Source organism: Brachyhypopomus gauderio, unplaced genomic scaffold (assembly GCF_052324685.1).
Source record: "Brachyhypopomus gauderio isolate BG-103 unplaced genomic scaffold, BGAUD_0.2 sc45, whole genome shotgun sequence".
NCBI lineage: Eukaryota > Metazoa > Chordata > Actinopteri > Gymnotiformes > Hypopomidae > Brachyhypopomus > Brachyhypopomus gauderio.
In genome coordinates, this window is record NW_027506871.1 from 3,004,142 (window position 1) to 3,028,720 (window position 24,579).

General features: G+C 47.5%; 24 non-coding genes across 24 annotated transcripts; all 24 read left to right on the top strand.

Moving 5' to 3' along the window:
* The first annotated feature begins 324 nt into the window (after window positions 1–324).
* On the top strand, window positions 325–431 carry LOC143486950 (U6 spliceosomal RNA). The gene has a single exon (XR_013123817.1). It is a non-coding gene; the product is annotated as a U6 spliceosomal RNA (small nuclear RNA).
* Window positions 432–1,347: 916 nt separating this feature from the next.
* On the top strand, window positions 1,348–1,454 carry LOC143486871 (U6 spliceosomal RNA). The gene has a single exon (XR_013123731.1). It is a non-coding gene; the product is annotated as a U6 spliceosomal RNA (small nuclear RNA).
* A 925-nt stretch (window positions 1,455–2,379) lies between these two features.
* Window positions 2,380–2,486, top strand: LOC143486872 (U6 spliceosomal RNA). The gene has a single exon (XR_013123732.1). It is a non-coding gene; the product is annotated as a U6 spliceosomal RNA (small nuclear RNA).
* A 913-nt stretch (window positions 2,487–3,399) lies between these two features.
* LOC143486873 (U6 spliceosomal RNA) lies at window positions 3,400–3,506 on the top strand. Its single transcript, XR_013123733.1, has one exon. It is a non-coding gene; the product is annotated as a U6 spliceosomal RNA (small nuclear RNA).
* A 910-nt stretch (window positions 3,507–4,416) lies between these two features.
* On the top strand, window positions 4,417–4,523 carry LOC143486874 (U6 spliceosomal RNA). Its single transcript, XR_013123735.1, has one exon. It is a non-coding gene; the product is annotated as a U6 spliceosomal RNA (small nuclear RNA).
* Window positions 4,524–5,433: 910 nt separating this feature from the next.
* Window positions 5,434–5,540, top strand: LOC143486875 (U6 spliceosomal RNA). The gene has a single exon (XR_013123736.1). It is a non-coding gene; the product is annotated as a U6 spliceosomal RNA (small nuclear RNA).
* A 910-nt stretch (window positions 5,541–6,450) lies between these two features.
* Window positions 6,451–6,557, top strand: LOC143486876 (U6 spliceosomal RNA). Its single transcript, XR_013123737.1, has one exon. It is a non-coding gene; the product is annotated as a U6 spliceosomal RNA (small nuclear RNA).
* A 910-nt stretch (window positions 6,558–7,467) lies between these two features.
* Window positions 7,468–7,574, top strand: LOC143486970 (U6 spliceosomal RNA). Its single transcript, XR_013123835.1, has one exon. It is a non-coding gene; the product is annotated as a U6 spliceosomal RNA (small nuclear RNA).
* Window positions 7,575–8,490: 916 nt separating this feature from the next.
* On the top strand, window positions 8,491–8,597 carry LOC143486962 (U6 spliceosomal RNA). The gene has a single exon (XR_013123829.1). It is a non-coding gene; the product is annotated as a U6 spliceosomal RNA (small nuclear RNA).
* Window positions 8,598–9,513: 916 nt separating this feature from the next.
* Window positions 9,514–9,621, top strand: LOC143486941 (U6 spliceosomal RNA). Its single transcript, XR_013123808.1, has one exon. It is a non-coding gene; the product is annotated as a U6 spliceosomal RNA (small nuclear RNA).
* Window positions 9,622–10,538: 917 nt separating this feature from the next.
* LOC143486878 (U6 spliceosomal RNA) lies at window positions 10,539–10,645 on the top strand. The gene has a single exon (XR_013123739.1). It is a non-coding gene; the product is annotated as a U6 spliceosomal RNA (small nuclear RNA).
* A 916-nt stretch (window positions 10,646–11,561) lies between these two features.
* Window positions 11,562–11,668, top strand: LOC143486951 (U6 spliceosomal RNA). The gene has a single exon (XR_013123818.1). It is a non-coding gene; the product is annotated as a U6 spliceosomal RNA (small nuclear RNA).
* A 916-nt stretch (window positions 11,669–12,584) lies between these two features.
* Window positions 12,585–12,691, top strand: LOC143486936 (U6 spliceosomal RNA). Its single transcript, XR_013123802.1, has one exon. It is a non-coding gene; the product is annotated as a U6 spliceosomal RNA (small nuclear RNA).
* A 925-nt stretch (window positions 12,692–13,616) lies between these two features.
* LOC143486943 (U6 spliceosomal RNA) lies at window positions 13,617–13,724 on the top strand. Its single transcript, XR_013123810.1, has one exon. It is a non-coding gene; the product is annotated as a U6 spliceosomal RNA (small nuclear RNA).
* Window positions 13,725–14,641: 917 nt separating this feature from the next.
* Window positions 14,642–14,748, top strand: LOC143486952 (U6 spliceosomal RNA). The gene has a single exon (XR_013123819.1). It is a non-coding gene; the product is annotated as a U6 spliceosomal RNA (small nuclear RNA).
* A 916-nt stretch (window positions 14,749–15,664) lies between these two features.
* Window positions 15,665–15,771, top strand: LOC143486949 (U6 spliceosomal RNA). Its single transcript, XR_013123816.1, has one exon. It is a non-coding gene; the product is annotated as a U6 spliceosomal RNA (small nuclear RNA).
* A 925-nt stretch (window positions 15,772–16,696) lies between these two features.
* Window positions 16,697–16,803, top strand: LOC143486961 (U6 spliceosomal RNA). The gene has a single exon (XR_013123828.1). It is a non-coding gene; the product is annotated as a U6 spliceosomal RNA (small nuclear RNA).
* A 923-nt stretch (window positions 16,804–17,726) lies between these two features.
* LOC143486965 (U6 spliceosomal RNA) lies at window positions 17,727–17,833 on the top strand. Its single transcript, XR_013123830.1, has one exon. It is a non-coding gene; the product is annotated as a U6 spliceosomal RNA (small nuclear RNA).
* Window positions 17,834–18,756: 923 nt separating this feature from the next.
* Window positions 18,757–18,863, top strand: LOC143486879 (U6 spliceosomal RNA). The gene has a single exon (XR_013123741.1). It is a non-coding gene; the product is annotated as a U6 spliceosomal RNA (small nuclear RNA).
* Window positions 18,864–19,779: 916 nt separating this feature from the next.
* On the top strand, window positions 19,780–19,886 carry LOC143486881 (U6 spliceosomal RNA). The gene has a single exon (XR_013123742.1). It is a non-coding gene; the product is annotated as a U6 spliceosomal RNA (small nuclear RNA).
* Window positions 19,887–20,802: 916 nt separating this feature from the next.
* LOC143486882 (U6 spliceosomal RNA) lies at window positions 20,803–20,909 on the top strand. Its single transcript, XR_013123743.1, has one exon. It is a non-coding gene; the product is annotated as a U6 spliceosomal RNA (small nuclear RNA).
* A 910-nt stretch (window positions 20,910–21,819) lies between these two features.
* LOC143486883 (U6 spliceosomal RNA) lies at window positions 21,820–21,926 on the top strand. Its single transcript, XR_013123744.1, has one exon. It is a non-coding gene; the product is annotated as a U6 spliceosomal RNA (small nuclear RNA).
* Window positions 21,927–22,836: 910 nt separating this feature from the next.
* LOC143486884 (U6 spliceosomal RNA) lies at window positions 22,837–22,943 on the top strand. The gene has a single exon (XR_013123745.1). It is a non-coding gene; the product is annotated as a U6 spliceosomal RNA (small nuclear RNA).
* Window positions 22,944–23,853: 910 nt separating this feature from the next.
* LOC143486885 (U6 spliceosomal RNA) lies at window positions 23,854–23,960 on the top strand. The gene has a single exon (XR_013123747.1). It is a non-coding gene; the product is annotated as a U6 spliceosomal RNA (small nuclear RNA).
* The last annotated feature ends 619 nt before the right edge of the window (window positions 23,961–24,579 follow it).

Sequence of the window (24,579 nt, forward strand, 5' to 3'; positions counted from 1 at the left end):
TCTGCTTGGTCAAGTCATACTTACTGGGCACTTTAGGTATCTGACAATGTGCGTGTGTGTTTTAACTTTGTAACTGACTCTCTTGGCTGTTTTAGCTTGTAGGGTTACATTTTGAGGTATAAACATCAAAAAGGCTTGGGCTTGGTCTTGGTCTTGGGCTTGGGCTTGGGGGGTGGAGTTATTTAGGTCCATGCCTAAGGGGCGTGTCCTTCTTGATCTCTGAGGGATCATAGTGATACCAGAGGAATTTCTCAGACCTGCCCTTTTGCAGAGCCCTTTTCCTGGCACAAGGAGTTATAAGCACGCCCCTGCATATCGTCTACTGTGCTTGCTACGGCAGCACATGTACTAAAATTGGATCGATACAGAGAAGATTAGCATGGCCCCTGCGAAAGGATGACACGCAAATCCGTGAAGCGCTCCACATTTTGGATAAATGGCACGGCAATCCTGCAGCGTTGACCTTCTGCCGACCGAGATTCGAGCCGGTACTGTTTTTATTCTCAAATCTGCTGGCTTGTCTCGTGGTCAAGGTCGATTGGCAGAAACAGCATAGGGTAGAAATACCACTTGCGACCGAGTGAATCAAGATAAGGCACTAGGGATATAGGTAAAGCAGTGTGATTGTCAGCAGGAATATACTATCCAATAGCACTACGCAAAGAGCCTATGTTTCAGCTGTGGTTTAAATATTGAAATCAGGAATATATCAGGACACCTCTCTCTGGAGCTAGGGATCGGTCCATGAACAATTGAACCATGCTTGCCAGAGCTGGCAAAACAACATGCAGCAGGGGTTGTAGAGGGTGGAACATGTAAGGACTTTTGTCCATTGCAGAGTTTTGTGTTGTAGACTGGAGTTTTCTTCAGTCCCGTCCCATACCTTTAATAGAATTCCCACCCCTTGACCTGGAGCCCCACCCACCATATTACCCATCCCACCCCACCCTGTCAGGTTTTGCCCCGCCCTCCATTTTGCCCTACTTCCTTTTCTGTGTCGGTATGGGGCAGGCTTCCTAACTATCTGCTTGGTCAAGTCATACTTACTGGGCACTTTAGGTATCTGACAATGTGCGTGTGTGTTTTAACTTTGTAACTGACTCTCTTGGCTGTTTTAGCTTGTAGGGTTACATTTTGAGGTATAAACATCAAAAAGGCTTGGGCTTGGTCTTGGTCTTGGGCTTGGGCTTGGGGGGTGGAGTTATTTAGGTCCATGCCTAAGGGGCGTGTCCTTCTTGATCTCTGAGGGATCATAGTGATACCAGAGGAATTTCTCAGACCTGCCCTTTTGCAGAGCCCTTTTCCTGGCACAAGGAGTTATAAGCACGCCCCTGCATATTGTCTACTGTGCTTGCTACGGCAGCACATATACTAAAATTGGATCGATACAGAGAAGATTAGCATGGCCCCTGCGAAAGGATGACACGCAAATCCGTGAAGCGCTCCACATTTTGAAGAACCTGGAGAAATGGCACAGCAATCCTGCGGCGTTGACCTTCTGCCGACCGAGATTCGAGCCGGTACTGTTTTTATTCTCAAATCTGCTGGCTTGTCTCGTGGTCAAGGTCGATTGGCAGAAACAGCATAGGGTAGAAATACCACTTGCGACCGAGTGAATCAAGATAAGGCACTAGGGATATAGGTAAAGCAGTGTGATTGTCAGCAGGAATATACTATCCAATAGCACTACGCAAAGAGCCTATGTTTCAGCTGTGGTTTAACTATTGAAATCAGGAATATATCAGGACACCTCTCTCTGGAGCTAGGGATCGGTCCATGAACAATTGAACCATGCTTGCCAGAGCTGGCAAAACAACATGCAGCAGGGGCTGTAGAGGGTGGAACATGTAAGGACTTTTGTCCATTGCAGAGTTTTGTGTTGTAGACTGGAGTTTTCTTCAGTCCCGTCCCATACCTTTAATAGAATTCCCACCCCTTGACCTGGAGCCCCACCCACCATATTACCCATCCCACCCCACCCTGTCAGGTTTTGCCCCGCCCTCCATTTTGCCCTACTTCCTTTTCTGTGTTGGTATGGGGCAGGCTTCCTAACTATCTGCTTGGTCAAGTCATACTTACTGGGCACTTTAGGTATCTGACAATGTGCGTGTGTGTTTTAACTTTGTAACTGACTCTCTTGGCTGTTTTAGCTTGTAGGGTTACATTTTGAGGTATAAACATCAAAAAGGCTTGGGCTTGGTCTTGGTCTTGGGCTTGGGCTTGGGGGATGGAGTTATTTAGGTCCATGCCTAAGGGGCGTGTCCTTCTTGATCTCTGAGGGATCATAATGATACCAGAGGAATTTCTCAGACCTGCCCTTTTGCAGAGCCCTTTTCCTGGCACAAGGAGTTATAAGCACGCCCCTGCATATCGTCTACTGTGCTTGCTACGGCAGCACATATACTAAAATTGGATCGATACAGAGAAGATTAGCATGGCCCCTGCGAAAGGATGACACGCAAATCCGTGAAGCGCTCCACATTTTGAAGAACCTGGAGAAATGGCACGGCAATCCTGCGGCTTTGACCTTCTGCCGACCGAGATTCGAGCCGGTACTGTTTTTATTCTCAAATCTGCTGGCTTGTCTCGTGGTCAAGGTCGATTGGCAGAAACAGCATAGGGTAGAAATACCACTTGCGACCGAGTGAATCAAGATAAGGCACTAGGGATATAGGTAAAGCAGTGTGATTGTCAGCAGGAATATACTATCCAATAGCACTACGCAAAGAGCCTATGTTTCAGCTGTGGTTTAAATATTGAAATCAGGAATATATCAGGACACCTCTCTCTGGAGCTAGGGATCGGTCCATGAACAATTGAACCATGCTTGCCAGAGCTGGCAAAACAACATGCAGCAGGGGTTGTAGAGGGTGGAACATGTAAGGACTTTTGTCCATTGCAGAGTTTTGTGTTGTAGACTGGAGTTTTCTTCAGTCCCGTCCCATACCTTTAATAGAATTCCCACCCCTTGACCTGGAGCCCCACCCACCATATTACCCATCCCACCCCACCCTGTCAGGTTTTGCCCCGCCCTCCATTTTGCCCTACTTCCTTTTCTGTGTCGGTATGGGGCAGGCTTCCTAACTATCTGCTTGGTCAAGTCATACTTACTGGGCACTTTAGGTATCTGACAATGTGCGTGTGTGTTTTAACTTTGTAACTGACTCTCTTGGCTGTTTTAGCTTGTAGGGTTACATTTTGAGGTATAAACATCAAAAAGGCTTGGGCTTGGTCTTGGGCTTGGGGGGTGGAGTTATTTAGGTCCATGCCTAAGGGGCGTGTCCTTCTTGATCTCTGAGGGATCATAGTGATACCAGAGGAATTTCTCAGACCTGCCCTTTTGCAGAGCCCTTTTCCTGGCACAAGGAGTTATAAGCACGCCCCTGCATATCGTCTACTGTGCTTGCTACGGCAGCACATATACTAAAATTGGATCGATACAGAGAAGATTAGCATGGCCCCTGCGAAAGGATGACACGCAAATCCGTGAAGCGCTCCACATTTTGGATAAATGGCACGGCAATCCTGCAGCGTTGACCTTCTGCCGACCGAGATTCGAGCCGGTACTGTTTTTATTCTCAAATCTGCTGGCTTGTCTCGTGGTCAAGGTCGATTGGCAGAAACAGCATAGGGTAGAAATACCACTTGCGACCGAGTGAATCAAGATAAGGCACTAGGGATATAGGTAAAGCAGTGTGATTGTCAGCAGGAATATACTATCCAATAGCACTACGCAAAGAGCCTATGTTTCAGCTGTGGTTTAAATATTGAAATCAGGAATATATCAGGACACCTCTCTCTGGAGCTAGGGATCGGTCCATGAACAATTGAACCATGCTTGCCAGAGCTGGCAAAACAACATGCAGCAGGGGTTGTAGAGGGTGGAACATGTAAGGACTTTTGTCCATTGCAGAGTTTTGTGTTGTAGACTGGAGTTTTCTTCAGTCCCGTCCCATACCTTTAATAGAATTCCCACCCCTTGACCTGGAGCCCCACCCACCATATTACCCATCCCACCCCACCCTGTCAGGTTTTGCCCCGCCCTCCATTTTGCCCTACTTCCTTTTCTGTGTCGGTATGGGGCAGGCTTCCTAACTATCTGCTTGGTCAAGTCATACTTACTGGGCACTTTAGGTATCTGACAATGTGCGTGTGTGTTTTAACTTTGTAACTGACTCTCTTGGCTGTTTTAGCTTGTAGGGTTACATTTTGAGGTATAAACATCAAAAAGGCTTGGGCTTGGTCTTGGTCTTGGGCTTGGGGGGTGGAGTTATTTAGGTCCATGCCTAAGGGGCGTGTCCTTCTTGATCTCTGAGGGATCATAGTGATACCAGAGGAATTTCTCAGACCTGCCCTTTTGCAGAGCCCTTTTCCTGGCACAAGGAGTTATAAGCACGCCCCTGCATATCGTCTACTGTGCTTGCTACGGCAGCACATATACTAAAATTGGATCGATACAGAGAAGATTAGCATGGCCCCTGCGAAAGGATGACACGCAAATCCGTGAAGCGCTCCACATTTTGGATAAATGGCACGGCAATCCTGCAGCGTTGACCTTCTGCCGACCGAGATTCGAGCCGGTACTGTTTTTATTCTCAAATCTACTGGCTTGTCTCGTGGTCAAGGTCGATTGGCAGAAACAGCATAGGGTAGAAATACCACTTGCGACCGAGTGAATCAAGATAAGGCACTAGGGATATAGGTAAAGCAGTGTGATTGTCAGCAGGAATATACTATCCAATAGCACTACGCAAAGAGCCTATGTTTCAGCTGTGGTTTAAATATTGAAATCAGGAATATATCAGGACACCTCTCTCTGGAGCTAGGGATCGGTCCATGAACAATTGAACCATGCTTGCCAGAGCTGGCAAAACAACATGCAGCAGGGGTTGTAGAGGGTGGAACATGTAAGGACTTTTGTCCATTGCAGAGTTTTGTGTTGTAGACTGGAGTTTTCTTCAGTCCCTTCCCATACCTTTAATAGAATTCCCACCCCTTGACCTGGAGCCCCACCCACCATATTACCCATCCCACCCCACCCTGTCAGGTTTTGCCCTGCCCTCCATTTTGCCCTACTTCCTTTTCTGTGTCGGTATGGGGCAGGCTTCCTAACTATCTGCTTGGTCAAGTCATACTTACTGGGCACTTTAGGTATCTGACAATGTGCGTGTGTGTTTTAACTTTGTAACTGACTCTCTTGGCTGTTTTAGCTTGTAGGGTTACATTTTGAGGTATAAACATCAAAAAGGCTTGGGCTTGGTCTTGGTCTTGGGCTTGGGGGGTGGAGTTATTTAGGTCCATGCCTAAGGGGCGTGTCCTTCTTGATCTCTGAGGGATCATAGTGATACCAGAGGAATTTCTCAGACCTGCCCTTTTGCAGAGCCCTTTTCCTGGCACAAGGAGTTATAAGCACGCCCCTGCATATCCTCTACTGTGCTTGCTACGGCAGCACATATACTAAAATTGGATCGATACAGAGAAGATTAGCATGGCCCCTGCGAAAGGATGACACGCAAATCCGTGAAGCGCTCCACATTTTGGATAAATGGCACGGCAATCCTGCAGCGTTGACCTTCTGCCGACCGAGATTCGAGCCGGTACTGTTTTTATTCTCAAATCTGCTGGCTTGTCTCGTGGTCAAGGTCGATTGGCAGAAACAGCATAGGGTAGAAATACCACTTGCGACCGAGTGAATCAAGATAAGGCACTAGGGATATAGGTAAAGCAGTGTGATTGTCAGCAGGAATATACTATCCAATAGCACTACGCAAAGAGCCTATGTTTCAGCTGTGGTTTAAATATTGAAATCAGGAATATATCAGGACACCTCTCTCTGGAGCTAGGGATCGGTCCATGAACAATTGAACCATGCTTGCCAGAGCTGGCAAAACAACATGCAGCAGGGGTTGTAGAGGGTGGAACATGTAAGGACTTTTGTCCATTGCAGAGTTTTGTGTTGTAGACTGGAGTTTTCTTCAGTCCCGTCCCATACCTTTAATAGAATTCCCACCCCTTGACCTGGAGCCCCACCCACCATATTACCCATCCCACCCCACCCTGTCAGGTTTTGCCCCGCCCTCCATTTTGCCCTACTTCCTTTTCTGTGTCGGTATGGGGCAGGCTTCCTAACTATCTGCTTGGTCAAGTCATACTTACTGGGCACTTTAGGTATCTGACAATGTGCGTGTGTGTTTTAACTTTGTAACTGACTCTCTTGGCTGTTTTAGCTTGTAGGGTTACATTTTGAGGTATAAACATCAAAAAGGCTTGGGCTTGGTCTTGGTCTTGGGCTTGGGGGGTGGAGTTATTTAGGTCCATGCCTAAGGGGCGTGTCCTTCTTGATCTCTGAGGGATCATAGTGATACCAGAGGAATTTCTCAGACCTGCCCTTTTGCAGAGCCCTTTTCCTGGCACAAGGAGTTATAAGCACGCCCCTGCATATCGTCTACTGTGCTTGCTACGGCAGCACATATACTAAAATTGGATCGATACAGAGAAGATTAGCATGGCCCCTGCGAAAGGATGACACGCAAATCCGTGAAGCGCTCCACATTTTGGATAAATGGCACGGCAATCCTGCAGCGTTGACCTTCTGCCGACCGAGATTCGAGCCGGTACTGTTTTTATTCTCAAATCTACTGGCTTGTCTCGTGGTCAAGGTCGATTGGCAGAAACAGCATAGGGTAGAAATACCACTTGCGACCGAGTGAATCAAGATAAGGCACTAGGGATATAGGTAAAGCAGTGTGATTGTCAGCAGGAATATACTATCCAATAGCACTACGCAAAGAGCCTATGTTTCAGCTGTGGTTTAAATATTGAAATCAGGAATATATCAGGACACCTCTCTCTGGAGCTAGGGATCGGTCCATGAACAATTGAACCATGCTTGCCAGAGCTGGCAAAACAACATGCAGCAGGGGTTGTAGAGGGTGGAACATGTAAGGACTTTTGTCCATTGCAGAGTTTTGTGTTGTAGACTGGAGTTTTCTTCAGTCCCGTCCCATACCTTTAATAGAATTCCCACCCCTTGACCTGGAGCCCCACCCACCATATTACCCATCCCACCCCACCCTGTCAGGTTTTGCCCCGCCCTCCATTTTGCCCTACTTCCTTTTCTGTGTCGGTATGGGGCAGGCTTCCTAACTATCTGCTTGGTCAAGTCATACTTACTGGGCACTTTAGGTATCTGACAATGTGCGTGTGTGTTTTAACTTTGTAACTGACTCTCTTGGCTGTTTTAGCTTGTAGGGTTACATTTTGAGGTATAAACATCAAAAAGGCTTGGGCTTGGTCTTGGTCTTGGGCTTGGGGGGTGGAGTTATTTAGGTCCATGCCTAAGGGGCGTGTCCTTCTTGATCTCTGAGGGATCATAGTGATACCAGAGGAATTTCTCAGACCTGCCCTTTTGCAGAGCCCTTTTCCTGGCACAAGGAGTTATAAGCACGCCCCTGCATATCGTCTACTGTGCTTGCTACGGCAGCACATATATTAAAATTGGATCGATACAGAGAAGATTAGCATGGCCCCTGCGAAAGGATGACACGCAAATCCGTGAAGCGCTCCACATTTTGGATAAATGGCACGGCAATCCTGCAGCGTTGACCTTCTGCCGACCGAGATTCGAGCCGGTACTGTTTTTATTCTCAAATCTACTGGCTTGTCTCGTGGTCAAGGTCGATTGGCAGAAACAGCATAGGGTAGAAATACCACTTGCGACCGAGTGAATCAAGATAAGGCACTAGGGATATAGGTAAAGCAGTGTGATTGTCAGCAGGAATATACTATCCAATAGCACTACGCAAAGAGCCTATGTTTCAGCTGTGGTTTAAATATTGAAATCAGGAATATATCAGGACACCTCTCTCTGGAGCTAGGGATCGGTCCATGAACAATTGAACCATGCTTGCCAGAGCTGGCAAAACAACATGCAGCAGGGGTTGTAGAGGGTGGAACATGTAAGGACTTTTGTCCATTGCAGAGTTTTGTGTTGTAGACTGGAGTTTTCTTCAGTCCCTTCCCATACCTTTAATAGAATTCCCACCCCTTGACCTGGAGCCCCACCCACCATATTACCCATCCCACCCCACCCTGTCAGGTTTTGCCCCGCCCTCCATTTTGCCCTACTTCCTTTTCTGTGTCGGTATGGGGCAGGCTTCCTAACTATCTGCTTGGTCAAGTCATACTTACTGGGCACTTTAGGTATCTGACAATGTGCGTGTGTGTTTTAACTTTGTAACTGACTCTCTTGGCTGTTTTAGCTTGTAGGGTTACATTTTGAGGTATAAACATCAAAAAGGCTTGGGCTTGGTCTTGGTCTTGGGCTTGGGCTTGGGGGGTGGAGTTATTTAGGTCCATGCCTAAGGGGCGTGTCCTTCTTGATCTCTGAGGGATCATAGTGATACCAGAGGAATTTCTCAGACCTGCCCTTTTGCAGAGCCCTTTTCCTGGCACAAGGAGTTATAAGCACGCCCCTGCATATCGTCTACTGTGCTTGCTACGGCAGCACATATACTAAAATTTGATCGATACAGAGAAGATTAGCATGGCCCCTGCGAAAGGATGACATGCAAATCCGTGAAGCGCTCCACATTTTGGATAAATGGCACGGCAATCCTGCAGCGTTGACCTTCTGCCGACCGAGATTCGAGCCGGTACTGTTTTTATTCTCAAATCTGCTGGCTTGTCTCGTGGTCAAGGTCGATTGGCAGAAACAGCATAGGGTAGAAATACCACTTGCGACCGAGTGAATCAAGATAAGGCACTAGGGATATAGGTAAAGCAGTGTGATTGTCAGCAGGAATATACTATCCAATAGCACTACGCAAAGAGCCTATGTTTCAGCTGTGGTTTAAATATTGAAATCAGGAATATATCAGGACACCTCTCTCTGGAGCTAGGGATCGGTCCATGAACAATTGAACCATGCTTGCCAGAGCTGGCAAAACAACATGCAGCAGGGGTTGTAGAGGGTGGAACATGTAAGGACTTTTGTCCATTGCAGAGTTTTGTGTTGTAGACTGGAGTTTTCTTCAGTCCCGTCCCATACCTTTAATAGAATTCCCACCCCTTGACCTGGAGCCCCACCCACCATATTACCCATCCCACCCCACCCTGTCAGGTTTTGCCCCGCCCTCCATTTTGCCCTACTTCCTTTTCTGTGTCGGTATGGGGCAGGCTTCCTAACTATCTGCTTGGTCAAGTCATACTTACTGGGCACTTTAGGTATCTGACAATGTGCGTGTGTGTTTTAACTTTGTAACTGACTCTCTTGGCTGTTTTAGCTTGTAGGGTTACATTTTGAGGTATAAACATCAAAAAGGCTTGGGCTTGGTCTTGGTCTTGGGCTTGGGCTTGGGGGGTGGAGTTATTTAGGTCCATGCCTAAGGGGCGTGTCCTTCTTGATCTCTGAGGGATCATAGTGATACCAGAGGAATTTCTCAGACCTGCCCTTTTGCAGAGCCCTTTTCCTGGCACAAGGAGTTATAAGCACGCCCCTGCATATCGTCTACTGTGCTTTGCTACGGCAGCACATATACTAAAATTGGATCGATACAGAGAAGATTAGCATGGCCCCTGCGAAAGGATGACACGCAAATCCGTGAAGCGCTCCACATTTTGAAGAACCTGGAGAAATGGCACGGCAATCCTGCGGCGTTGACCTTCTGCCGACCGAGATTCGAGCCGGTACTGTTTTTATTCTCAAATCTGCTGGCTTGTCTCGTGGTCAAGGTCGATTGGCAGAAACAGCATAGGGTAGAAATACCACTTGTGACCGAGTGAATCAATATAAGGCACTAGGGATATAGGTAAAGCAGTGTGATTGTCAGCAGGAATATACTATCCAATAGCACTACGCAAAGAGCCTGTTTCAGCTGTGGTTTAAATATTGAAATCAGGAATATATCAGGACACCTCTCTCTGGAGCTAGGGATCGGTCCATGAACAATTGAACCATGCTTGCCAGAGCTGGCAAAACAACATGCAGCAGGGGTTGTAGAGGGTGGAACATGTAAGGACTTTTGTCCATTGCAGAGTTTTGTGTTGTAGACTGGAGTTTTCTTCAGTCCCGTCCCATACCTTTAATAGAATTCCCACCCCTTGACCTGGAGCCCCACCCACCATATTACCCATCCCACCCCACCCTGTCAGGTTTTGCCCCGCCCTCCATTTTGCCCTACTTCCTTTTCTGTGTCGGTATGGGGCAGGCTTCCTAACTATCTGCTTGGTCAAGTCATACTTACTGGGCACTTTAGGTATCTGACAATGTGCGTGTGTGTTTTAACTTTGTAACTGACTCTCTTGGCTGTTTTAGCTTGTAGGGTTACATTTTGAGGTATAAACATCAAAAAGGCTTGGGCTTGGTCTTGGTCTTGGGCTTGGGGGGTGGAGTTATTTAGGTCCATGCCTAAGGGGCGTGTCCTTCTTGATCTCTGAGGGATCATAGTGATACCAGAGGAATTTCTCAGACCTGCCCTTTTGCAGAGCCCTTTTCCTGGCACAAGGAGTTATAAGCACGCCCCTGCATATCGTCTACTGTGCTTGCTACGGCAGCACATATACTAAAATTGGATCGATACAGAGAAGATTAGCATGGCCCCTGCGAAAGGATGACACGCAAATCCGTGAAGCGCTCCACATTTTGGATAAATGGCACGGCAATCCTGCAGCGTTGACCTTCTGCCGACCGAGATTCGAGCCGGTACTGTTTTTATTCTCAAATCTACTGGCTTGTCTCGTGGTCAAGGTCGATTGGCAGAAACAGCATAGGGTAGAAATACCACTTGCGACCGAGTGAATCAAGATAAGGCACTAGGGATATAGGTAAAGCAGTGTGATTGTCAGCAGGAATATACTATCCAATAGCACTACGCAAAGAGCCTATGTTTCAGCTGTGGTTTAAATATTGAAATCAGGAATATATCAGGACACCTCTCTCTGGAGCTAGGGATCGGTCCATGAACAATTGAACCATGCTTGCCAGAGCTGGCAAAACAACATGCAGCAGGGGTTGTAGAGGGTGGAACATGTAAGGACTTTTGTCCATTGCAGAGTTTTGTGTTGTAGACTGGAGTTTTCTTCAGTCCCTTCCCATACCTTTAATAGAATTCCCACCCCTTGACCTGGAGCCCCACCCACCATATTACCCATCCCACCCCACCCTGTCAGGTTTTGCCCCGCCCTCCATTTTGCCCTACTTCCTTTTCTGTGTCGGTATGGGGCAGGCTTCCTAACTATCTGCTTGGTCAAGTCATACTTACTGGGCACTTTAGGTATCTGACAATGTGCGTGTGTGTTTTAACTTTGTAACTGACTCTCTTGGCTGTTTTAGCTTGTAGGGTTACATTTTGAGGTATAAACATCAAAAAGGCTTGGGCTTGGTCTTGGTCTTGGGCTTGGGCTTGGGGGGTGGAGTTATTTAGGTCCATGCCTAAGGGGCGTGTCCTTCTTGATCTCTGAGGGATCATAGTGATACCAGAGGAATTTCTCAGACCTGCCCTTTTGCAGAGCCCTTTTCCTGGCACAAGGAGTTATAAGCACGCCCCTGCATATCGTCTACTGTGCTTGCTACGGCAGCACATGTACTAAAATTGGATCGATACAGAGAAGATTAGCATGGCCCCTGCGAAAGGATGACACGCAAATCCGTGAAGCGCTCCACATTTTGGATAAATGGCACGGCAATCCTGCAGCGTTGACCTTCTGCCGACCGAGATTCGAGCCGGTACTGTTTTTATTCTCAAATCTGCTGGCTTGTCTCGTGGTCAAGGTCGATTGGCAGAAACAGCATAGGGTAGAAATACCACTTGCGACCGAGTGAATCAAGATAAGGCACTAGGGATATAGGTAAAGCAGTGTGATTGTCAGCAGGAATATACTATCCAATAGCACTACGCAAAGAGCCTATGTTTCAGCTGTGGTTTAAATATTGAAATCAGGAATATATCAGGACACCTCTCTCTGGAGCTAGGGATCGGTCCATGAACAATTGAACCATGCTTGCCAGAGCTGGCAAAACAACATGCAGCAGGGGTTGTAGAGGGTGGAACATGTAAGGACTTTTGTCCATTGCAGAGTTTTGTGTTGTAGACTGGAGTTTTCTTCAGTCCCGTCCCATACCTTTAATAGAATTCCCACCCCTTGACCTGGAGCCCCACCCACCATATTACCCATCCCACCCCACCCTGTCAGGTTTTGCCCCGCCCTCCATTTTGCCCTACTTCCTTTTCTGTGTCGGTATGGGGCAGGCTTCCTAACTATCTGCTTGGTCAAGTCATACTTACTGGGCACTTTAGGTATCTGACAATGTGCGTGTGTGTTTTAACTTTGTAACTGACTCTCTTGGCTGTTTTAGCTTGTAGGGTTACATTTTGAGGTATAAACATCAAAAAGGCTTGGGCTTGGTCTTGGTCTTGGGCTTGGGCTTGGGGGGTGGAGTTATTTAGGTCCATGCCTAAGGGGCGTGTCCTTCTTGATCTCTGAGGGATCATAGTGATACCAGAGGAATTTCTCAGACCTGCCCTTTTGCAGAGCCCTTTTCCTGGCACAAGGAGTTATAAGCACGCCCCTGCATATCGTCTACTGTGCTTGCTACGGCAGCACATATACTAAAATTGGATCGATACAGAGAAGATTAGCATGGCCCCTGCAAAAGGATGACACGCAAATCCGTGAAGCGCTCCACATTTTGAAGAACCTGGAGAAATGGCACGGCAATCCTGCGGCGTTGACCTTCTGCCGACCGAGATTCGAGCCGGTACTGTTTTTATTCTCAAATCTGCTGGCTTGTCTCGTGGTCAAGGTCGATTGGCAGAAACAGCATAGGGTAGAAATACCACTTGCGACCGAGTGAATCAAGATAAGGCACTAGGGATATAGGTAAAGCAGTGTGATTGTCAGCAGGAATATACTATCCAATAGCACTACGCAAAGAGCCTATGTTTCAGCTGTGGTTTAAATATTGAAATCAGGAATATATCAGGACACCTCTCTCTGGAGCTAGGGATCGGTCCATGAACAATTGAACCATGCTTGCCAGAGCTGGCAAAACAACATGCAGCAGGGGTTGTAGAGGGTGGAACATGTAAGGACTTTTGTCCATTGCAGAGTTTTGTGTTGTAGACTGGAGTTTTCTTCAGTCCCGTCCCATACCTTTAATAGAATTCCCACCCCTTGACCTGGAGCCCCACCCACCATATTACCCATCCCACCCCACCCTGTCAGGTTTTGCCCCGCCCTCCATTTTGCCCTACTTCCTTTTCTGTGTCGGTATGGGGCAGGCTTCCTAACTATCTGCTTGGTCAAGTCATACTTACTGGGCACTTTAGGTATCTGACAATGTGCGTGTGTGTTTTAACTTTGTAACTGACTCTCTTGGCTGTTTTAGCTTGTAGGGTTACATTTTGAGGTATAAACATCAAAAAGGCTTGGGCTTGGTCTTGGTCTTGGGCTTGGGCTTGGGGGGTGGAGTTATTTAGGTCCATGCCTAAGGGGCGTGTCCTTCTTGATCTCTGAGGGATCATAGTGATACCAGAGGAATTTCTCAGACCTGCCCTTTTGCAGAGCCCTTTTCCTGGCACAAGGAGTTATAAGCACGCCCCTGCATATCGTCTACTGTGCTTTGCTACGGCAGCACATATACTAAAATTGGATCGATACAGAGAAGATTAGCATGGCCCCTGCGAAAGGATGACACGCAAATCCGTGAAGCGCTCCACATTTTGAAGAACCTGGAGAAATGGCACGGCAATCCTGCGGCGTTGACCTTCTGCCGACCGAGATTCGAGCCGGTACTGTTTTTATTCTCAAATCTGCTGGCTTGTCTCGTGGTCAAGGTCGATTGGCAGAAACAGCATAGGGTAGAAATACCACTTGTGACCGAGTGAATCAATATAAGGCACTAGGGATATAGGTAAAGCAGTGTGATTGTCAGCAGGAATATACTATCCAATAGCACTACGCAAAGAGCCTGTTTCAGCTGTGGTTTAAATATTGAAATCAGGAATATATCAGGACACCTCTCTCTGGAGCTAGGGATCGGTCCATGAACAATTGAACCATGCTTGCCAGAGCTGGCAAAACAACATGCAGCAGGGGTTGTAGAGGGTGGAACATGTAAGGACTTTTGTCCATTGCAGAGTTTTGTGTTATAGACTGGAGTTTTCTTCAGTCCCGTCCCATACCTTTAATAGAATTCCCACCCCTTGACCTGGAGCCCCACCCACCATATTACCCATCCCACCCCACCCTGTCAGGTTTTGCCCCGCCCTCCATTTTGCCCTACTTCCTTTTCTGTGTCGGTATGGGGCAGGCTTCCTAACTATCTGCTTGGTCAAGTCATACTTACTGGGCACTTTAGGTATCTGACAATGTGCGTGTGTGTTTTAACTTTGTAACTGACTCTCTTGGCTGTTTTAGCTTGTAGGGTTACATTTTGAGGTATAAACATCAAAAAGGCTTGGGCTTGGTCTTGGTCTTGGGCTTGGGGGGTGGAGTTATTTAGGTCCATGCCTAAGGGGCGTGTCCTTCTTGATCTCTGAGGGATCATAGTGATACCAGAGGAATTTCTCAGACCTGCCCTTTTGCAGAGCCCTTTTCCTGGCACAAGGAGTTATAAGCACGCCCCTGCATATCGTCTACTGTGCTTGCTACGGCAGCACATGTACTAAAATTGGATCGATACAGAGAAGATTAGCATGGCCCCTGCGAAAGGATGACACGCAAATCCGTGAAGCGCTCCACATTTTGGATAAATGGCACGGCAATCCTGCAGCGTTGACCTTCTGCCGACCGAGATTCGAGCCGGTACTGTTTTTATTCTCAAATCTGCTGGCTTGTCTCGTGGTCAAGGTCGATTGGCAGAAACAGCATAGGGTAGAAATACCACTTGCGACCGAGTGAATCAAGATAAGGCACTAGGGATATAGGTAAAGCAGTGTGATTGTCAGCAGGAATATACTATCCAATAGCACTACGCAAAGAGCCTATGTTTCAGCTGTGGTTTAAATATTGAAATCAGGAATATATCAGGACACCTCTCTCTGGAGCTAGGGATCGGTCCATGAACAATTGAACCATGCTTGCCAGAGCTGGCAAAACAACATGCAGCAGGGGTTGTAGAGGGTGGAACATGTAAGGACTTTTGTCCATTGCAGAGTTTTGTGTTGTAGACTGGAGTTTTCTTCAGTCCCGTCCCATACCTTTAATAGAATTCCCACCCCTTGACCTGGAGCCCCACCCACCATATTACCCATCCCACCCCACCCTGTCAGGTTTTGCCCCGCCCTCCATTTTGCCCTACTTCCTTTTCTGTGTCGGTATGGGGCAGGCTTCCTAACTATCTGCTTGGTCAAGTCATACTTACTGGGCACTTTAGGTATCTGACAATGTGCGTGTGTGTTTTAACTTTGTAACTGACTCTCTTGGCTGTTTTAGCTTGTAGGGTTACATTTTGAGGTATAAACATCAAAAAGGCTTGGGCTTGGTCTTGGTCTTGGGCTTGGGCTTGGGGGGTGGAGTTATTTAGGTCCATGCCTAAGGGGCGTGTCCTTCTTGATCTCTGAGGGATCATAGTGATACCAGAGGAATTTCTCAGACCTGCCCTTTTGCAGAGCCCTTTTCCTGGCACAAGGAGTTATAAGCACGCCCCTGCATATCGTCTACTGTGCTTGCTACGGCAGCACATATACTAAAATTGGATCGATACAGAGAAGATTAGCATGGCCCCTGCAAAAGGATGACACGCAAATCCGTGAAGCGCTCCACATTTTGAAGAACCTGGAGAAATGGCACGGCAATCCTGCGGCGTTGACCTTCTGCCGACCGAGATTCGAGCCGGTACTGTTTTTATTCTCAAATCTGCTGGCTTGTCTCGTGGTCAAGGTCGATTGGCAGAAACAGCATAGGGTAGAAATACCACTTGCGACCGAGTGAATCAAGATAAGGCACTAGGGATATAGGTAAAGCAGTGTGATTGTCAGCAGGAATATACTATCCAATAGCACTACGCAAAGAGCCTATGTTTCAGCTGTGGTTTAAATATTGAAATCAGGAATATATCAGGACACCTCTCTCTGGAGCTAGGGATCGGTCCATGAACAATTGAACCATGCTTGCCAGAGCTGGCAAAACAACATGCAGCAGGGGTTGTAGAGGGTGGAACATGTAAGGACTTTTGTCCATTGCAGAGTTTTGTGTTGTAGACTGGAGTTTTCTTCAGTCCCGTCCCATACCTTTAATAGAATTCCCACCCCTTGACCTGGAGCCCCACCCACCATATTACCCATCCCACCCCACCCTGTCAGGTTTTGCCCCGCCCTCCATTTTGCCCTACTTCCTTTTCTGTGTCGGTATGGGGCAGGCTTCCTAACTATCTGCTTGGTCAAGTCATACTTACTGGGCACTTTAGGTATCTGACAATGTGCGTGTGTGTTTTAACTTTGTAACTGACTCTCTTGGCTGTTTTAGCTTGTAGGGTTACATTTTGAGGTATAAACATCAAAAAGGCTTGGGCTTGGTCTTGGTCTTGGGCTTGGGCTTGGGGGGTGGAGTTATTTAGGTCCATGCCTAAGGGGCGTGTCCTTCTTGATCTCTGAGGGATCATAGTGATACCAGAGGAATTTCTCAGACCTGCCCTTTTGCAGAGCCCTTTTCCTGGCACAAGGAGTTATAAGCACGCCCCTGCATATCGTCTACTGTGCTTGCTACGGCAGCACATATACTAAAATTGGATCGATACAGAGAAGATTAGCATGGCCCCTGCAAAAGGATGACACGCAAATCCGTGAAGCGCTCCACATTTTGAAGAACCTGGAGAAATGGCACGGCAATCCTGCGGCGTTGACCTTCTGCCGACCGAGATTCGAGCCGGTACTGTTTTTATTCTCAAATCTGCTGGCTTGTCTCGTGGTCAAGGTCGATTGGCAGAAACAGCATAGGGTAGAAATACCACTTGTGACCGAGTGAATCAATATAAGGCACTAGGGATATAGGTAAAGCAGTGTGATTGTCAGCAGGAATATACTATCCAATAGCACTACGCAAAGAGCCTGTTTCAGCTGTGGTTTAAATATTGAAATCAGGAATATATCAGGACACCTCTCTCTGGAGCTAGGGATCGGTCCATGAACAATTGAACCATGCTTGCCAGAGCTGGCAAAACAACATGCAGCAGGGGTTGTAGAGGGTGGAACATGTAAGGACTTTTGTCCATTGCAGAGTTTTGTGTTGTAGACTGGAGTTTTCTTCAGTCCCGTCCCATACCTTTAATAGAATTCCCACCCCTTGACCTGGAGCCCCACCCACCATATTACCCATCCCACCCCACCCTGTCAGGTTTTGCCCCGCCCTCCATTTTGCCCTACTTCCTTTTCTGTGTCGGTATGGGGCAGGCTTCCTAACTATCTGCTTGGTCAAGTCATACTTACTGGGCACTTTAGGTATCTGACAATGTGCGTGTGTGTTTTAACTTTGTAACTGACTCTCTTGGCTGTTTTAGCTTGTAGGGTTACATTTTGAGGTATAAACATCAAAAAGGCTTGGGCTTGGTCTTGGTCTTGGGCTTGGGCTTGGGGGGTGGAGTTATTTAGGTCCATGCCTAAGGGGCGTGTCCTTCTTGATCTCTGAGGGATCATAGTGATACCAGAGGAATTTCTCAGACCTGCCCTTTTGCAGAGCCCTTTTCCTGGCACAAGGAGTTATAAGCACGCCCCTGCATATCGTCTACTGTGCTTGCTACGGCAGCACATATACTAAAATTGGATCGATACAGAGAAGATTAGCATGGCCCCTGCAAAAGGATGACACGCAAATCCGTGAAGCGCTCCACATTTTGAAGAACCTGGAGAAATGGCACGGCAATCCTGCGGCGTTGACCTTCTGCCGACCGAGATTCGAGCCGGTACTGTTTTTATTCTCAAATCTGCTGGCTTGTCTCGTGGTCAAGGTCGATTGGCAGAAACAGCATAGGGTAGAAATACCACTTGTGACCGAGTGAATCAATATAAGGCACTAGGGATATAGGTAAAGCAGTGTGATTGTCAGCAGGAATATACTATCCAATAGCACTACGCAAAGAGCCTGTTTCAGCTGTGGTTTAAATATTGAAATCAGGAATATATCAGGACACCTCTCTCTGGAGCTAGGGATCGGTCCATGAACAATTGAACCATGCTTGCCAGAGCTGGCAAAACAACATGCAGCAGGGGTTGTAGAGGGTGGAACATGTAAGGACTTTTGTCCATTGCAGAGTTTTGTGTTGTAGACTGGAGTTTTCTTCAGTCCCGTCCCATACCTTTAATAGAATTCCCACCCCTTGACCTGGAGCCCCACCCACCATATTACCCATCCCACCCCACCCTGTCAGGTTTTGCCCCGCCCTCCATTTTGCCCTACTTCCTTTTCTGTGTCGGTATGGGGCAGGCTTCCTAACTATCTGCTTGGTCAAGTCATACTTACTGGGCACTTTAGGTATCTGACAATGTGCGTGTGTGTTTTAACTTTGTAACTGACTCTCTTGGCTGTTTTAGCTTGTAGGGTTACATTTTGAGGTATAAACATCAAAAAGGCTTGGGCTTGGTCTTGGTCTTGGGCTTGGGCTTGGGGGGTGGAGTTATTTAGGTCCATGCCTAAGGGGCGTGTCCTTCTTGATCTCTGAGGGATCATAGTGATACCAGAGGAATTTCTCAGACCTGCCCTTTTGCAGAGCCCTTTTCCTGGCACAAGGAGTTATAAGCACGCCCCTGCATATCGTCTACTGTGCTTGCTACGGCAGCACATATACTAAAATTGGATCGATACAGAGAAGATTAGCATGGCCCCTGCGAAAGGATGACACGCAAATCCGTGAAGCGCTCCACATTTTGGATAAATGGCACGGCAGTCCTGCGGCGTTGACCTTCTGCCGACCGAGATTCGAGCCGGTACTGTTTTTATTCTCAAATCTGCTGGCTTGTCTCGTGGTCAAGGTCGGTTGGCAGAAACAGCATAGGGTAGAAATACCACTTGCGACCGAGTGAATCAAGATAAGGCACTAGGGATATAGGTAAAGCAGTGTGATTGTCAGCAGGAATATACTATCCAATAGCACTACGCAAAGAGCCTATGTTTCAGCTGTGGTTTAAATATTGAAATCAGGAATATATCCGGACACCTCTCTCTGGAGCTAGGGATCGGTCCATGAACAATTGAACCATGCTTGCCAGAGCTGGCAAAACAACATGCAGCAGGGGTTGTAGAGGGTGGAACATGTAAGGACTTTTGTCCATTGCAGAGTTTTGTGTTGTAGACTGGAGTTTTCTTCAGTCCCGTCCCATACCTTTAATAGAATTCCCACCCCTTGACCTGGAGCCCCACCCACCATATTACCCATCCCACCCCACCCTGTCAGGTTTTGCCCCGCCCTCCATTTTGCCCTACTTCCTTTTCTGTGTCGGTATGGGGCAGGCTTCCTAACTATCTGCTTGGTCAAGTCATACTTACTGGGCACTTTAGGTATCTGACAATGTGCGTGTGTGTTTTAACTTTGTAACTGACTCTCTTGGCTGTTTTAGCTTGTAGGGTTACATTTTGAGGTATAAACATCAAAAAGGCTTGGGCTTGGTCTTGGTCTTGGGCTTGGGCTTGGGGGGTGGAGTTATTTAGGTCCATGCCTAAGGGGCGTGTCCTTCTTGATCTCTGAGGGATCATAGTGATACCAGAGGAATTTCTCAGACCTGCCCTTTTGCAGAGCCCTTTTCCTGGCACAAGGAGTTATAAGCACGCCCCTGCATATCGTCTACTGTGCTTGCTACGGCAGCACATATACTAAAATTGGATCGATACAGAGAAGATTAGCATGGCCCCTGCGAAAGGATGACACGCAAATCCGTGAAGCGCTCCACATTTTGGATAAATGGCACGGCAATCCTGCGGCGTTGACCTTCTGCCGACCGAGATTCGAGCCGGTACTGTTTTTATTCTCAAATCTGCTGGCTTGTCTCGTGGTCAAGGTCGGTTGGCAGAAACAGCATAGGGTAGAAATACCACTTGCGACCGAGTGAATCAAGATAAGGCACTAGGGATATAGGTAAAGCAGTGTGATTGTCAGCAGGAATATACTATCCAATAGCACTACGCAAAGAGCCTATGTTTCAGCTGTGGTTTAAATATTGAAATCAGGAATATATCCGGACACCTCTCTCTGGAGCTAGGGATCGGTCCATGAACAATTGAACCATGCTTGCCAGAGCTGGCAAAACAACATGCAGCAGGGGTTGTAGAGGGTGGAACATGTAAGGACTTTTGTCCATTGCAGAGTTTTGTGTTGTAGACTGGAGTTTTCTTCAGTCCCGTCCCATACCTTTAATAGAATTCCCACCCCTTGACCTGGAGCCCCACCCACCATATTACCCATCCCACCCCACCCTGTCAGGTTTTGCCCCGCCCTCCATTTTGCCCTACTTCCTTTTCTGTGTCGGTATGGGGCAGGCTTCCTAACTATCTGCTTGGTCAAGTCATACTTACTGGGCACTTTAGGTATCTGACAATGTGCGTGTGTGTTTTAACTTTGTAACTGACTCTCTTGGCTGTTTTAGCTTGTAGGGTTACATTTTGAGGTATAAACATCAAAAAGGCTTGGGCTTGGTCTTGGTCTTGGGCTTGGGCTTGGGGGGTGGAGTTATTTAGGTCCATGCCTAAGGGGCGTGTCCTTCTTGATCTCTGAGGGATCATAGTGATACCAGAGGAATTTCTCAGACCTGCCCTTTTGCAGAGCCCTTTTCCTGGCACAAGGAGTTATAAGCACGCCCCTGCATATCGTCTACTGTGCTTGCTACGGCAGCACATATACTAAAATTGGATCGATACAGAGAAGATTAGCATGGCCCCTGCGAAAGGATGACACGCAAATCCGTGAAGCGCTCCACATTTTGGATAAATGGCACGGCAATCCTGCAGCGTTGACCTTCTGCCGACCGAGATTCGAGCCGGTACTGTTTTTATTCTCAAATCTGCTGGCTTGTCTCGTGGTCAAGGTCGATTGGCAGAAACAGCATAGGGTAGAAATACCACTTGCGACCGAGTGAATCAAGATAAGGCACTAGGGATATAGGTAAAGCAGTGTGATTGTCAGCAGGAATATACTATCCAATAGCACTACGCAAAGAGCCTATGTTTCAGCTGTGGTTTAAATATTGAAATCAGGAATATATCAGGACACCTCTCTCTGGAGCTAGGGATCGGTCCATGAACAATTGAACCATGCTTGCCAGAGCTGGCAAAACAACATGCAGCAGGGGTTGTAGAGGGTGGAACATGTAAGGACTTTTGTCCATTGCAGAGTTTTGTGTTGTAGACTGGAGTTTTCTTCAGTCCCTTCCCATACCTTTAATAGAATTCCCACCCCTTGACCTGGAGCCCCACCCACCATATTACCCATCCCACCCCACCCTGTCAGGTTTTGCCCCGCCCTCCATTTTGCCCTACTTCCTTTTCTGTGTCGGTATGGGGCAGGCTTCCTAACTATCTGCTTGGTCAAGTCATACTTACTGGGCACTTTAGGTATCTGACAATGTGCGTGTGTGTTTTAACTTTGTAACTGACTCTCTTGGCTGTTTTAGCTTGTAGGGTTACATTTTGAGGTATAAACATCAAAAAGGCTTGGGCTTGGTCTTGGTCTTGGGCTTGGGGGGTGGAGTTATTTAGGTCCATGCCTAAGGGGCGTGTCCTTCTTGATCTCTGAGGGATCATAGTGATACCAGAGGAATTTCTCAGACCTGCCCTTTTGCAGAGCCCTTTTCCTGGCACAAGGAGTTATAAGCACGCCCCTGCATATCGTCTACTGTGCTTGCTACGGCAGCACATATACTAAAATTGGATCGATACAGAGAAGATTAGCATGGCCCCTGCGAAAGGATGACACGCAAATCCGTGAAGCGCTCCACATTTTGGATAAATGGCACGGCAATCCTGCAGCGTTGACCTTCTGCCGACCGAGATTCGAGCCGGTACTGTTTTTATTCTCAAATCTACTGGCTTGTCTCGTGGTCAAGGTCGATTGGCAGAAACAGCATAGGGTAGAAATACCACTTGCGACCGAGTGAATCAAGATAAGGCACTAGGGATATAGGTAAAGCAGTGTGATTGTCAGCAGGAATATACTATCCAATAGCACTACGCAAAGAGCCTATGTTTCAGCTGTGGTTTAAATATTGAAATCAGGAATATATCAGGACACCTCTCTCTGGAGCTAGGGATCGGTCCATGAACAATTGAACCATGCTTGCCAGAGCTGGCAAAACAACATGCAGCAGGGGTTGTAGAGGGTGGAACATGTAAGGACTTTTGTCCATTGCAGAGTTTTGTGTTGTAGACTGGAGTTTTCTTCAGTCCCGTCCCATACCTTTAATAGAATTCCCACCCCTTGACCTGGAGCCCCACCCACCATATTACCCATCCCACCCCACCCTGTCAGGTTTTGCCCCGCCCTCCATTTTGCCCTACTTCCTTTTCTGTGTCGGTATGGGGCAGGCTTCCTAACTATCTGCTTGGTCAAGTCATACTTACTGGGCACTTTAGGTATCTGACAATGTGCGTGTGTGTTTTAACTTTGTAACTGACTCTCTTGGCTGTTTTAGCTTGTAGGGTTACATTTTGAGGTATAAACATCAAAAAGGCTTGGGCTTGGTCTTGGTCTTGGGCTTGGGGGGTGGAGTTATTTAGGTCCATGCCTAAGGGGCGTGTCCTTCTTGATCTCTGAGGGATCATAGTGATACCAGAGGAATTTCTCAGACCTGCCCTTTTGCAGAGCCCTTTTCCTGGCACAAGGAGTTATAAGCACGCCCCTGCATATCGTCTACTGTGCTTGCTACGGCAGCACATATACTAAAATTGGATCGATACAGAGAAGATTAGCATGGCCCCTGCGAAAGGATGACACGCAAATCCGTGAAGCGCTCCACATTTTGGATAAATGGCACGGCAATCCTGCAGCGTTGACCTTCTGCCGACCGAGATTCGAGCCGGTACTGTTTTTATTCTCAAATCTACTGGCTTGTCTCGTGGTCAAGGTCGATTGGCAGAAACAGCATAGGGTAGAAATACCACTTGCGACCGAGTGAATCAAGATAAGGCACTAGGGATATAGGTAAAGCAGTGTGATTGTCAGCAGGAATATACTATCCAATAGCACTACGCAAAGAGCCTATGTTTCAGCTGTGGTTTAAATATTGAAATCAGGAATATATCAGGACACCTCTCTCTGGAGCTAGGGATCGGTCCATGAACAATTGAACCATGCTTGCCAGAGCTGGCAAAACAACATGCAGCAGGGGTTGTAGAGGGTGGAACATGTAAGGACTTTTGTCCATTGCAGAGTTTTGTGTTGTAGACTGGAGTTTTCTTCAGTCCCGTCCCATACCTTTAATAGAATTCCCACCCCTTGACCTGGAGCCCCACCCACCATATTACCCATCCCACCCCACCCTGTCAGGTTTTGCCCCGCCCTCCATTTTGCCCTACTTCCTTTTCTGTGTCGGTATGGGGCAGGCTTCCTAACTATCTGCTTGGTCAAGTCATACTTACTGGGCACTTTAGGTATCTGACAATGTGCGTGTGTGTTTTAACTTTGTAACTGACTCTCTTGGCTGTTTTAGCTTGTAGGGTTACATTTTGAGGTATAAACATCAAAAAGGCTTGGGCTTGGTCTTGGTCTTGGGCTTGGGGGGTGGAGTTATTTAGGTCCATGCCTAAGGGGCGTGTCCTTCTTGATCTCTGAGGGATCATAGTGATACCAGAGGAATTTCTCAGACCTGCCCTTTTGCAGAGCCCTTTTCCTGGCACAAGGAGTTATAAGCACGCCCCTGCATATCGTCTACTGTGCTTGCTACGGCAGCACATATACTAAAATTGGATCGATACAGAGAAGATTAGCATGGCCCCTGCGAAAGGATGACACGCAAATCCGTGAAGCGCTCCACATTTTGGATAAATGGCACGGCAATCCTGCGGCGTTGACCTTCTGCCGACCGAGATTCGAGCCGGTACTGTTTTTATTCTCAAATCTGCTGGCTTGTCTCGTGGTCAAGGTCGGTTGGCAGAAACAGCATAGGGTAGAAATACCACTTGCGACCGAGTGAATCAAGATAAGGCACTAGGGATATAGGTAAAGCAGTGTGATTGTCAGCAGGAATATACTATCCAATAGCACTACGCAAAGAGCCTATGTTTCAGCTGTGGTTTAAATATTGAAATCAGGAATATATCCGGACACCTCTCTCTGGAGCTAGGGATCGGTCCATGAACAATTGAACCATGCTTGCCAGAGCTGGCAAAACAACATGCAGCAGGGGTTGTAGAGGGTGGAACATGTAAGGACTTTTGTCCATTGCAGAGTTTTGTGTTGTAGACTGGAGTTTTCTTCAGTCCCGTCCCATACCTTTAATAGAATTCCCACCCCTTGACCTGGAGCCCCACCCACCATATTACCCATCCCACCCCACCCTGTCAGGTTTTGCCCCGCCCTCCATTTTGCCCTACTTCCTTTTCTGTGTCGGTATGGGGCAGGCTTCCTAACTATCTGCTTGGTCAAGTCATACTTACTGG